Here is a 14,801-nt window from a genome sequence, read left to right on the forward strand (position 1 = left end):
ATTTAGCTTTTTGTTCTAAATTCAAATTGTTATGTGTGGTGTAAACCTAACACTACACATCACGCAGTCAACATCATCCCTACTGTCAAGCATGGTGGTGGCAGCATAATGTTATGGGGCTGATTTTCATCAGCAGGGACTGTCAAGCTTGTCAGGATAGAAGGGACAATGGACAATGCAAAGTACAGGAGAATCCTTGATGAAAACCTGCTCGAGTCAGCCATGAATCTGAAATTGGGAAGGAGATTCACATTTCAGCAGGACAATGATCCGAAGGACAAAGCCAAAGCCACAATGGAGTGGCTTAATAAGAAGAAAATACATTTTCTTGAGTGGCCTAGGTGAAAGTCCAGACTTGAACCCAATTGAACATTTATGGTGAGACGTGAAGATTTCAGCCTATTGTCAATCCCCATCAAATGTAGAAGAGCTAAAGCAATTTTCACGTGAAGAATGGGTAAATATTTCACCAAGCCAATGTTCAAGACTGGTACAGACGTTCCCAAAAAACTCATAGCAGTCATTGCTGAAAAAGGTGCTTCCACCAAGTACTGACCAAAGGGGCTGAATACTTTTGCAACAAGTGAATTTTGATTTGTTCATGTTTTTGCAGGTAATAATGACATGTACCCTCCTTTAACAATAACAGTGCTTAGTTTGATCTTTTCAGTTATTAATAAAAAAGATAATTTAGAAAGATTGTTTCTACATTATTCATGATTCATGTAAATGTGGCATTTTGCCAGGGTGGGGTAGGTGAATACTTTTGCAGACCACTGTAATTGGCTGCCAGTTTGGTTGAGTGGTGCAGTACCTTTTTAAAATGGTTGGTCATTGTGTGCCTGTAGCTGAGCAAAATTCCAACTTCCTGCCCTCATTACTTCTAGGAAGAGCGATGACAAACCACCCAGTGCATATGATCTGCCTGAGTGACGGTTTTAACAGCACCCAGGCTCAAGAAAGAACATGACTCGGATCACAATGGAACCAGTTGGGTAGAGGAGAGATTTAAACATGATGAGCCTGACTCGGGAGAGATTAGAATTCTTTCTTTACACACCTAAGGTTTATCTACTCATAAGAGTTTGTACTTTAACATGACTAAGCACATATTATTACATGCAAATGCAACACAATGACGTTTGGGGGCATCAGAGTTGTTTTCACAAGAACAGCACCAACAAGGTTACCAGACAAAATGGGGAAATCAACAAACTGCAGTAATAAATCACTTAACGCTGCCCCGTAGAGCGCTGATTTGTCATAGAACTTATTGGCCCAGTTGCATAAACCATCCTCAAGGACAGATTTGAGGATTTCCTTAACTTTTCCCTTAACTTTTCCCTTAAGGATATCCTTATGTTGAGGATGGTTGTGTATACAAATATCCTTCAGCTTTTTCTCCATCTTCTCCGTTTTTCTCAATTTTTCTCACCCCCTGTCATTGGCTTTTCTCCACCAATTAGAATCAAGCTTTCATAAGTTACCCAGGTATTACACATTGTAAGAAAAGTCATGATTCGTTGTTTTGGTTGACGTCAGTTTAAACTCATTTGCATACACGTATTGACCACGATTGTGGCTCATCGCGCTTTATGGGTTACGGAAAGATTTGCCTTGAGGTAGATTTTGTCTTCCCTTAGCTAAGAATTTCCTTAAGTGCTGTTGCAAAAATAACCCTTTGGAAATCCTCAGCTAAGGATTTCCTTGAGGTTAAGGAAATCCTTAGGAGCTGTCACTATGCCAGGCAACCAATCAGACTGGAGATAAGACGCCTTCTCTGAAAACAAGAACATGTAATGAACACGTGATTTTAAATGATGTTTGTTATATTGATACATACACGCTTGTTATATGTTGCATGGAGAAGACATGATTTTAAATGATGCTTGTTATATTGCTGCATACATGCTTGTTATATGTTGTGTGGAGAACACGTGATTTTAAATGATGCTTGTTATATTGATACGTACACGCTTGTTATATGTTGCGTGGAGAACACGTGATTTTAAATGATGCTTGTTATATTGATACATACACGCTTGTTATATGTTGCGTGGAGAACACGTGATTTTAAATTATGCTTGTTATATTGATACATACACGCTTGTTATATGTTGCGTGGAGAACACGTGATTTTAAATGATGCTTGTTGTATTGATACATACACGCGTGTTATATGTTGCGTGGAGAACACGTGATTTTAAATGATGCTTGTTGTATTGATACATACACGCTTGTTATATGTTGCGTGGAGAACACGTGATTTTAAATTATGCTTGTTATATTGATACATACACGCTTGTTATATGTTGCGTGGAGAACACGTGATTTTAAATGATGCTTGTTGTATTGATACATACACGCGTGTTATATGTTGCGTGGAGAACACGTGATTTTAAATGATGCTTGTTGTATTGATACATACACGCTTGTTATATGTTGCGTGGAGAACACGTGATTTTAAATTATGCTTGTTATATTGATACATACACACTTGTTATACAGTTGGTCCCCGCTATTCGTGGGGGATACGTTCCTAGAAGATCCATGAATAGCGAAATCCATGAATAAAGAGGAACAAACTGTGAATGGTGACGCAAATCCCGAGAATGTATGCTGCAGCATTGTTTCAACTAGCGTGACTCGGCGGGCACCGCACGCCTCACCACACGTCGTTTCAGAGGGATAGGCATATTTGACCATTTCGGTGTCTTTTGAGTCTTCGTGGTGTTTTGGGACTTCAGGGCCATTTCGGTCTTCAGGGTCTTTTGGATCCTCTGGGCCTTTAAGGGTATTTTGGGTCTTTGAGGTGTTTTGGGTCTTCAGGGTCTTTGGTGTCTTCAGAGGCTTTTGGGTCTTAATGGTCTTTTGTTTCCTCTGGGTCTTTAAGAGTCATTGGGGTATTTAAGGGTCTGTTGGGTCTAAAGGGTCTTTGGAGTCTTCAGGGTGTTTTGGGTCTTCAGGGTATTTTGGGTCTTCAGGGTATTTTGGATCTTCAGAGTCTTTAAGGGTCTTTTTGGAGTCTTGGGGGTGTTTTGGGTCTTCTGGGTGTTTTGGGTCTTTTGGGTTATCGGGGTCTTTTGTGTTTTTGGATATTCAGGGTCTTTTTGAGCCTCAGGGCCTTGATGGGTATTTTGGGTCTTCAGGGTGTTTTGGGTCTGCGGGGTCTTTTGGGTCTTCAGGGTCTTTTGGGTTATTGGGGTCTTTTGGGTTTTTGGGTATTCAGGGTCTTTTTGAGCCTCAGGGCCTTGAAGGGTATTTTGGGTCTTTGTGGTGTTTTGGGTCTTCGGGATCTTTATGATCTTCAGGGTATTTTGGGTCTTCAGGGGTCTTGGTGGTCTGAAGGGTCTTGGGGGAATTAAAGGGTCGTCAAATGTCTGAGGGGTCTCAGCAGTCTTAACGCAATTAAGAGGGTTAATTAAGAGGGTGGTAAATTTATTTGAAGAAGAAGAAGACGTTTTCGTCGCATATAAACATAACGACAAACATCACGACATACATAACCATATACGTTTGCTCTATTATAATAAGATGGGGAAAAGGGGGATACATTATAGGTTCCCAATGGTTCCTGATTCATGGAGGAAAATTTTTAAGGTTTAAAATGTTTTCGACCGCAAATGCACGTGATTACAGTTTCACAAAAATGCTTTAAAATTAATTTTAAAAAACAACAACACCAGGTACAATTACCAATTTATTGAAGGAATGCGCTTACAGTTTATTAAGAGTGCTTTACCATACCATCCGTGAAAGTAAACAAAAAACAACACCATCGCAACTTTTAAATGATGATGATGATGGTTATGAATTAAAATCCCAAGAATTCCTCGAACTTTGAGGGTGACAGCAAATTTGCAAATTTGTGCACTAAGGGAGAGACAGGAGAGGCAGGAGAAGGTGAAGACGCTGGTGAGGACGCTGGTGAGGATGCTGGTGAGGATGCTGGTGACAATGCTGGTGAGGACGCTGGTGACAATGCAGGTGAGGACGCTGGAGACAATGCTGGTGAGGACGCAGAGAGGAATTCTGGTGAGGACGCTGGTGAGAATGCTGGTGAGGATGCAGAGAGGAATGCTGGTGAGGCCGCTGGTGATCTTGAGGTGGAAGGAGCAGGGCTGAAGGAATGGGTGATGTAGAGCTGCCTGACACATTGCCCAATATTTTGATGCAGCTCTTTGTACGGGAGCAGTGCATCACCAAGCCCCTCTTGAACTTGAGGTACCTCTCCACGACTGGGTCAATGTCTTGCACCCTGTCGACAATCGCCCACATGTCCTACAGCAACTCACCCAGGAACTGGACTGTGAAGTTGGACCTCGACACCTCTTCCTCATTACTGCTTGCCTCCGCCTCCTCCTCAGAAACCTTTGGAATGCCGTCCAACTCCTTCTCGGTGAGCAGGTTTAGGGAACGGTTAAGCATCATGGTTTTCAGCATGAAGTCCCTCGTCTGCGTGTTGTCCTCGACCCATATTATGAGAGTCTTCTCCATCCTTTCCATGTGGACATTCCGGACATGGGTGACCACCTTCGTATTTGATACAGCGCTCGCTGAAACTTTCTCACGAATCGCCTTCTCCTTCTTCTGTATGTAGCGAACGGTGGATTCGTTGACGCCATAATGCTTGCCAACAGATGCCGCACTCTCTCCTCTCGAAAGCCGGTTGAACAGATTCACTTTCTGGCTCAGGCTCATCACTTTCTTCTGCCTCTTGGTAGTCGACGCATCTCTGGCACTGGTCTTGCGCTTGGGAGCCATAATTGAACAATGAGCAGAGCGAGTCAAAACCACAGGTCGAAGCAATGGGACGAGGACAATGATGGAGATGGAGGACACAATCTGTAGTTATATGTAGGATTGCGAGCATTGTGGGTATCTGCGGGAGCCCATTGTTTGTGGGGGATGTTATCGGATGATGCCGTATTGAGCATATCTGCTAATTTTAATAATAGATTTAATGAAGCATTTTCATTCTATAACTCACGGAGGATGACATGTTTTAGTCGCTGATGGAACATCCCCTGAAGCGTTTTCATTGTGTAAGATCTCTGATGCTTTACCGTAAATTGCAAACTGTAATTGATTTAATGAAGCGTTTGCATTGTATAATTCACGGAGTTGACTTGTTTACACAACTGGTGGGATATTCCGCGAAGCTCGCTTATAGTGCGGCTAAAATTCGCGCCCGCGAAAGCCATGAAAACGCAAAGCACACAGCAGTGAATGTACAGTACTGTACTGTACTGTATAAGCATGTCATGCTCGTGGCTCGTATAAGACTTTTTTTGCGTACGTACGCCTGCTTTTTGCATGGCTGGTGAAAGATTGGTTTTATAAATGTGTCAAGCTTGCGGCTCGTGAAATTGTTTTTTGCGCCCTTGAAAAAGTGCGAATTTGCGGAACATGGCCGCGATAAGAGGAAACAATCCGGGATTTTGCGGGACATTTTTCCACGAATAGAGAAACATGTCGCAATTTATCAACCGCGAATACAATCGCGGGACTGCGAATAGCGGGACTGCGAATAGCAGGATCCGACTGACTGTATTGATACACACACACTTGTTTTTTTGTTTTTTTGGATACATACATGCTTGTTATATTGATACATACACGCTTGTTATCTATCTATAATTCCAGTAATCTCTGTCTGTACGTTTGTACGTCTGTTTGTCTGTGACCGCTGTTTCTCGACAACCACGGGTCCGATATACTTTTAACTTGCCAGGTATATTGCTGGGGACCCGAGGATGTGCCTTTTCAAGGTTTCATATTAATCGGACAATTACTTACCGAGCTATGTCCAAAAAACGATTCAACCAATCAGAGAGCAGCGAACGATCGCGTGTGCCGAACGTGGCGGACACACTCTGCCTCGGACGGCACATTTGAGAGCGTATTCATTTATTTCACGTTTGCAAACTATGTTGGCGTTAAACTATGTTTTAAAACTAATAAAACCGAATTTGCGATTCATTCGCTTTCCTGCGCGTTTGTGCACGCGATGGCGATTTCTTTACCAAACTCCGGAAGCCGTTCGCTTTGGACCAAACCATTGCATGTAAATAGAGGGGGGGGATTGTCACCGTACTCGCAAGCCGTTCGCTTTGGACCAAACCATTTCATGTAAATAGAGGGGGGGGGGGATATAATTTTAGATATAGATATAGTACGGGCAATGCCCTAGTATTGCTAAATAGGGAAACAGGTTTTAAATGACGCTTGTTAAATTGCTGCATACACTCTTAATTGTTATATCTTGCAATGGGACCATGTGCTTGCAGTTGTAGGAGGAAAATGATTGTCGTGTAAAAAATCATTCGATTTTCATTATGTATTTTATTGTAAATGTGTGCATACAGCGCCTTCAGAAAGTATTCATACCCCTTGACCTTTTTCACATTTTGTTGTGATAAAGCCTGAATGTAAAATGTATTAAATTGTAATTTTTATGTCACTATCTATCTATAATTCCAGTAATCTCTGTGTGTTTGTTTGTACGTTTGTACGTTTGTACGTTTGTTTGTCTGTGACCGCTGTTTCTCGACAACCACGGGTCCGATATACTTTAAACTTGCCAGGTATATTGCTGGGGACCCGAGGATGTGCCTTTTCAAGGTTTCATATTAATCGGACAATTACTTACCGAGCTATGTCCAAAAAACGATTCAACCAATCAGAGAGCAGCGAGCTATCGCGTGTGCCGAACGTGGCGGACACACTCTGCCTCGGATGGCACATTTGAGAGCGTATTCATTTATTTCACGTTTGCAAACTATGTTGGCGCTATGTTGGCGTTAAACTATGTTTTAAAACTAATAAAAACCATTTCATGTAAATAGAGGGGGGGGGGGGATTGTCACTGTACTCGCACGAGCAGATGGCGGAAGTGCCTGACCGCCAACGCCAAGTGAAGTCCGAGCAACTCGCGGTCGAAGGTACTGTAACGGCGTTCGGGCGGGCGAAGCTGCCGGCTAAAGAACGCCAGCGGTTGCCAAGCTCCGTTTTAAAACTAATTAAAACCCCGGGGGGATTGTCACTGTACTCGCAAGCCGTTCGCCGTTCGCTTTGGCGTTGCGAAATGCGAATGGACCAAAACATTTCATGGACCAAACCATTTCATGTAAAGCGTTCGTCGTTCGCTTTGGCGTTGCGAATGGACCAAAACATTTCATGACCCAAACCATTTCATGTAAAGCGTTCGCCGTTCGCTTTGGCGTTGCGAATGAACCAAAACATTTCATGGACCAAACCATTTCATGTAAAGCGTTCGCCGTTCGCTTTGGCGTTGCGAATGGACCAAAACATTTCATGGACCAAACCATTGCATGTAAATAGAGGGGGGGGTTCTGTGGTCGTTGCGAATGGACCAAACCATTCATGTAAATAGAGGGGGGGGGGGTTCTGTGGTCGTTACTGCCACGTGGTTTCAAAGTTTTTTTTTGTTGTTGTTGTTTGCACGCATGTTTTTTTGCACCCACGTACGGGCACGCCCTAGGATGTTTACACACACACACCCCTACACAAATTTTTTTTTTTTTTTTTTTTTTGGCAAGGAACGGGCACCCACGTACGGGCACGTCCTAGCTTATATATAGTACGGGCATGCCCTAGTATATATGAATGATCGTTTTAAGGCCATTTTCCCCGCTAGAGTGGGGGTTAGCCTTGCGGGTCCATGACAATCATGGTTCCCTGTTTTGACTTGCGGGTCCCATGACAATCATGGTTCCCTGTTTTGAGGCAATGTTTTTATGTATGCGGTATGTCACTGATCTACACATAATACCCCATAATGTCAAAGTGGAATATTTTTTTTTTGAATTTTTTTTTAGTTTGTGGTTAAGGACAGGGGATTGGGTGGAGTGGGGGGGGGGGGGGGGAGGATGCTTTCTTAACTTTAAGGATTTAAGGAAAAACGAAAACTTAAGAATTATTCATATATGCAACCATCCTTGCCTTGAGGATGTCCTTAAGGGAAAAGTTAAAGGAATCTATAAATTCTAAGGATGCTTTATGTTAAGTGATGACAATTAATATATAAATTAAATCACCTAAGGATTCTTTATGTAACCAACCATAAACTCTGCCCACCTTTGGTGGTGGAAGTAATGAAATGCTAAATGAGAATCGAATGAATTTTACACAAGAATCCTTTTATTCCCCCTTCATCTGCAAGCACGTGTTCTCGATGTAACATATAACAAGCGTCATTTAAAATTATGTGTTCATGCTTTTAGACGTCCATTCCTATCTTTAATCTGATTGGTTGCCTAGCATAGCAATGGCTCCTAAGGATTTCCTCAACTTCAAGCAAATCCTTATCCTCAAGGGTTGTTTATTCAACAGTACTTAACGAAATCCTTAGCTAAGGAATTACAGCGTACCTTAAGGGAAATCTTTCCTTTAGGGTTAAGGGAGTTTTATGCAACCGGGCCTTTGTCCTGCAGAAAATTCTTACTAAACATAAAAATGAAGAAAAGCTATAACACGGAGTGGTCCCTGAGTAAAGACACCCGCCGCCATTGTTTGTACTGTTTACACATGCTCTGAGCCAATCAGCGCTGTTTACTCCGCCTTTGTTTTGCAGCAGGATGAGCCTCCTCCAACCTTGTCTTCAAATGCTGATACATAGGAGTATGAGTGACGACAATTAATATTTTTTATTAATGTTAGTATATATTGTACACCGCTCCTTTCCTATTCCATCTCCAGGTGCTGCATGACGTCATCGCCGGGCACCGAAGGGGGCTCGGCAATAACGTGCGTTGAAAGGGAGTACGCAGTTTTCACTCCGGTTGTTTTCTTTCTTGTTTGTTTGTTTTTTCCGGGCGATATCTCAGCCATCCTTTAAGCTGGGAAGCTGAAATTTTGGCACAATATTGAGCACATGTTTTAGCAAAAACAGTATTTTAAATTTTTTTTGGATGAAACAATTAATTGATTAATTACTTAATTATTATCGATTCATTAAGTACTTATTTATTTTGTTTTTCATCTGCGAAATATCTCAGGCATCCTTTGAGCTAGGAAACTGATATTTGGACATGACAGTGAACAGGTGATGTGGCTATAAAGGATATTTTTGATTTATTGATGAATCAATTAGTTATTTAATTTTTTGTATTAATGAATTATTTAATTTATTTTCAAAAAGTTACAGCTTCGGATGAAACACTGGTGGTTTAGGTATGCTATTAGCCAATTGATTAAGAAAATATTTGATGATTATTATTTATTTATTTTAATTATGCAATTAATCAATCAAATATTGTACACCTCTCCCACCCAATACAGTCTCTATGAGCTGCACGGCGGTATTGCCAGGCTCCGAAGGCGCCCCGGAAAATTCCGCGTTGGAGGATATTTATTTATTTGGCATGGGGGTGGTGCACTTTGAATGTATCTGTACTTGTTTTGTGTTTTTGTTACTACTTACTGCTGTTATTATAATAAAAAATATATGCTCTTAATTTATAAACTAATAATTTTAAGCCATCTGTATAAATATTAGCACGACTACCGATACACTAAATGAAGCCCTCGTATACCACTCATGCATAAGAAATAACGCTGTCGGGAATGCATCTCAATATAAACTAGAACGCCACTCAGTAGAGCGCATACTCCCGCCGTGGGTCAAGTTGGAATAATACGTTTTGTTTAACATCCCCTCTCCCCAAAACAATAAATGAAAAAGAAAGTAGGCCCTAACTGTCAGATAATTTATTTTGATTTATCTCGGAATTAGAGGAGAAAAACATCATTTAAGAATAAGAATAAAAGCTTTGATGCAGTCAAACAGAAAAAAAAAATTCCCCAAAAAATTCCCCAAAAAAATTCCTGGATCGGGATTAATATCCTGAGCTTCACCAAAAACTAATCAATTCTTCCTTATCCCAAGGGCAATCATCCCACCAACTTTCATCCAAATCCGTTCAGAACTTTTCCAGATATCTTGTTCATAAACACACGAACACACACACACACACACACACACACACACACACGGACACGATCGAATGCATTACTCGAATGCATTTTAATGATCGAATGCATTTTAATGCATTAAAATGCTCTCAAATATATATATATACATACTGTATATAAAAAATTCCTGGATCCGGAATAATATCCTGAACTTCATCAAAAACTAATCAATTCTTCCTTATCCCAAGGGCAATCATCCCACCAACTTTCATCCAAATCCGTTCAGAACTTTTACAGATATCTTGTTCACAAACACACGAACATACGAACACACACACACACACACACACACACACACACACACACACACACACACACACACACACACACACACGCGCGCGCGATGGAATGCATTACTCCCTAGCGGGAGTAACTAGAACGGCACTCAGTAGAGAGCATACCTCCGCCTGGTTGGCCATATCACTCAGTGGTGAAGAATCACTTAATAAGTTAAATAATACTCATATCCGAATCCATATTCAGATCTTCACCAAAATCGAATCTCTTTGCCATTGTCAGACACCCAACTGGTCCACCAAGTTTTGTCCAAAATCCGTCCACAACTTTTTGAGATGTCCTGCTATGTATCGTTTTTGGCCCTATCTCCCAATGGTGAAGAATCACTTAAAATTTCTAGTAGCCGGATCCGAATCCGGATCTTCACCAAAATCGAATCATTTCGTCGTTGTCACATACGCTACATCTCTGCCAAATTCCGTCCGAATCCGTCCACAACTTTTTGAGATCTTTTGTTCACAAACAAACAAACAGACAGGGGTGAAAACATAACTTCCATCCACCTTTGGTGGCGCAGGTAATAATGGTAGAGTGACCCCCTTTTAGCGCATTTTTGATTATCGTTCTCTTTTCCAGGACTGCATCCTGAGCGCAAAGCAAGGTATTCCTTGATCGAAAATTTCATCCATTATTTATACCGTACTGACAAGCATCTGCATCATTCAACATAAACAGTAGGTCTGTTTTATAAAAACGGAGCAAAGATATCTGTTAATTTAATTTAACCTTCGTCTTTCGCAAGTACAAGGATAACAGGAAGTGTCACTGACGGACCATATATTTATTACGTAGCATGGGGTGGGGAATGTAGTTTGGGGGAAAGGAGAGGCGCAGAGTTCAGGCCAGTGTGAAGATAGTTCATCCAGAGTAGGAGGGATTGCATAAGTACAAATAACGATTGATCATTAATATTATGTTTGGAGCATTTTCCCCACAAACAAATTTTCTGATTTTTTAAAAGATCAAAAATTTATTTTTATGTTTTTTTAATTATATTCTTCTTCTTTAGCGGCCACAATTATTCCCATGTACATGTGGAGTTAGCCGGAAGAGGCTTGGCCCAAGTCCTTCACAAACCGATTGGCCGGTCCGGACCTTCGACTAGGGTTATAGGGCAGGAATTTGTAATTTGTCCATGGTGCCGGAGATAGCTTGCCTACTCTTCGAGAAGGACACCGTGTGATTGTTAACGTCCACCAACTCATGCCCGACAGACAGGACTCCCAGTTTAACGTCCATCCGAGGGACGGCACACACACTGATGAACCAACCTGCCCGTGAAACACCTGGATGACAGTTTATAGCTGGGTCTGGATTCAAACCCAGGCTAGACAGCTTCAAGGTGAGTGTGTATACCTGTACGCCATGAGACCTTCTTGTTAATATAAATACAATGCAAAACTTGCGTTGCATTTGCATTAAGTGCATAAAATGTGTGCAATCTTATAATGAGCCAAGCAATTGCCTCACAAGGTTAATTAACATGTGGGGTAAACAAATGTTCATCATCTCAAATATCATGTTTCCAGTCCCTGAGGTTTAGGCCATTTGGCCCATCATACCTGTGCCTTATCCACTCCACATTACCTTCATCCAACAATTTACCCCCTTAAATTTTGTTGGTAGAACTGCTAACAACCATCTCTGGATGACAGTAACCTTGACCCATAACCACCCTCCAATTTCTGTCGATTAATAAACTTTTATTACATACAAAATTTTTTACTCTTTTCAATCTTTAATTAACACTCAAATTGCTCAATTTAAAAATCATTATTCATATCAAATTTAGGACAAAACTGCAAAATAAATCCATCAAAGTATCCGACATTGCACATTAATTTTACAAATCATTCAAGATTCTGTCTGTCCTTATTTTCTTCTCATTCAAAGAGAGTTCTATGTATCTGAGAATTGTTTTAATTATGTCATTGGTGCTGTCTGTGGCTCAATGTGCTCTTCTGAATCTGGCTCTGCTGAATGGGCCACCTTACATTTGGTCTGGAGATTGCTCCTAAAACAGATTATAGGCAAGTTACATACTCAAGGTCGTTTGCCGTTACTTTTATAGTGATAATCATGGCAGGAAATTGGAATATGACCAGGGGAACCAGAACCAACTGAGATCTCAACACCCCCACAAATGACCGCTCACAGAAACGATAGGCAACTTAACATCCATGTAAAGAGATGGCGTACTTTATGCACCGGGACAAGAGTTTGTAATCACATCATATTTCATTCGGAATCGATCCCATATTAGACAACTCCGAAGCAGACATGTTGTCACTGAGCCATCTGTATATATTGTTGCGGTTCTGAGAGTGCACATATTGATCATTAAAGGTTAAAGGTTTGCCCCCATAGTTAGTCCACAAGCAACACGTAGGCCACCTTAGAACATTAGTTATGTCATAGTATGTGTGAGGATAAGGCCATTTCCATTAGTGATACCTGCGTTGTGTAAAAGAAATAAGCTTAGGTCCCGTTCATTTTGCGGCCACCCTCCAATCGACCTCGTTGGGCAGCATTCATCCCGCGCCCTGATTCGGCTAATCCACCTCGTTTGTTACGCGTTGGGCCGGCAGCGTTAGCTGCCAGCTGCTCACTCAAACTAGTCGGGTGGCCACGAGGTAGGCCTGGAAAAGGGGAGGAGCGTGAGGAAGAGGTGTGGCCGCATCAAGCAGCACGTCAGAAGGCGGTGACAGTGAGAGCCAACAACCAACCAGGGCTCGGGTGACATGGCGTGAGGGGCGTGGTAAGGGCGTGGCTGGCAAGTTCCAGAGGGTTCGCTGGGCGGCACTATAAAAGCGTGCGCACAAAGCACTCGAAAGGACTGATGAGCGAGGGGCTTTGTATGAGGACTGACCTGGAGGACTGATGAGCGAGGGGCTTTGTATGAGGACTGACCTGGAGGACTGAAGCCAAGCATTGGTCTTGAGAGGACTTGTGAGGAAAGGGCATCTATAAAGAACTGCAAGGGATCGCGCTCTGCGTAAAGGACTCGTTGGGAGAGGCGCTTTGCAGTGAACTATATTAGGAGTGAATATAAAGCCCGGTTCATTTATTACGTATGCAGCTGAGCCACGAAGTAACCGCCAGCCAGCCTACCCTTCGCCCCGCAGTTAACCTCGTAATTGTCCGCTCCGCGTCGACGACCCGCGGGGAGCTTCCGCCACCCTGACCATCTGCTTCGCGGTACGAGTCGGGGACTGGAGTGGACTGCCTGGACGCCATCATCCCTGGACCATCGCCCTGACCATCTACATCCCCGTGCGAGTGTGTCTGAGAGTGAAATGGGCCCGTGTCCAGGGGATAAGTATAAGACTGTATAAACTGCACTGTGTGTTCCTCTTCTCCTTCCTGTACAAAGTGTAAATAAACCAATCTGTTCTTCCTGTCTTTCCTGATTCGACCGTATCAGTGTTTTCCTCCATTGGGTAAGCGTGGCATGATTCGGAACTGCTCAGATCGGGTTTAGTTCTCGTTAACGGCCCGGATCACGGCTCGCTATCTCTCGGTGTTTCCACCTATAACCATGATTCGGGTGGGGTTATTTCCTTGGTTCCTGGGAGGCGTTGGTAATTATGTAATTGGAATTCGGCCTACCACCCTATTCAACGCCGCCCGGAAGGAACGTCATAGCCCCGGATCACGTCGGCTAGTAAAAGACAAGGGGACTAATCCCCCCTTGGTAAGGGGAAAAGCTGACGTTGAGATCCGCAACAATATGTTTCCTCGACCTTAGAATCCACAAGGAATCCCTGATCTCCACACCTTCTCCCTTTGCTCTCTCGTGGCAAATCGAATTATTTACTCATCCCCGATTTCCCAGTTATAATTACAAAAGCTACAAAACATTCCAACTACTTTTACCTTTCTTATAACATTACTAGTAAAACGCTCGTCAAATATGATGGGTTGGAACAGTTTATTCGGCGGTGCAGCCTTGTGAGCGCGCCAAAGTCTGAAGCCTCGGCCTCGTGTCAGGTGTGCTTATATCTTCTTTATTTATGAGACATCCTACGGACGTAAATGAACACTTGGTTTACTCTCAGCACATTGCACATCACATGCAGCAAATTTCACCTGCATGCGCCTTGTATTTTATTTTAACGCTTCTGTACACCGCCCTTGAGCCTCGGTTTGCAAGCCACCGTCTACAATTACAATAGAAGAGACATAATTACTCTTTTATGGAAAATGGTTTCGACTTTGTTTTATTCTCAAAAATAGACCATAGTGACCACACATTGGTGTTAAAAGATTGGACTTTAAAACCTTCCCTTATGAAGGGGACAGACATTTGTACAAACACACAAACTGACATTGTGTTTTATATGGAAGATCACTGATCCATATAGTCACAAACCATTATTCCTGCTTTCTTTCGATTCTCCCTCGATTATCTTGTCTCGTTTTGCCAGTTTGATAACTTCTATCCTCAACCTTGAGTATCCACAAGGAACTCTTATCTACACCTTTTCCCTTTACACTCCATTATTCCT

General features: G+C 42.3%; 1 protein-coding gene across 2 annotated transcripts in view; it reads right to left on the reverse strand.

Annotated features, from left to right (window-relative positions):
- LOC137434520 (guanine nucleotide-binding protein G(olf) subunit alpha-like) overlaps window positions 1–14,801 on the reverse strand; it is a 152,409-nt gene that overhangs the window by 56,674 nt on the left and 80,934 nt on the right. The gene's annotated exons all lie outside the window — the stretch shown is intronic.

The sequence above is a fragment of the Myxine glutinosa genome, chromosome 10 (assembly GCF_964187855.1).
Source record: "Myxine glutinosa chromosome 10, kmMyxGlut1.1, whole genome shotgun sequence".
Taxonomy (NCBI): Eukaryota; Metazoa; Chordata; class Myxini; order Myxiniformes; family Myxinidae; genus Myxine; species Myxine glutinosa.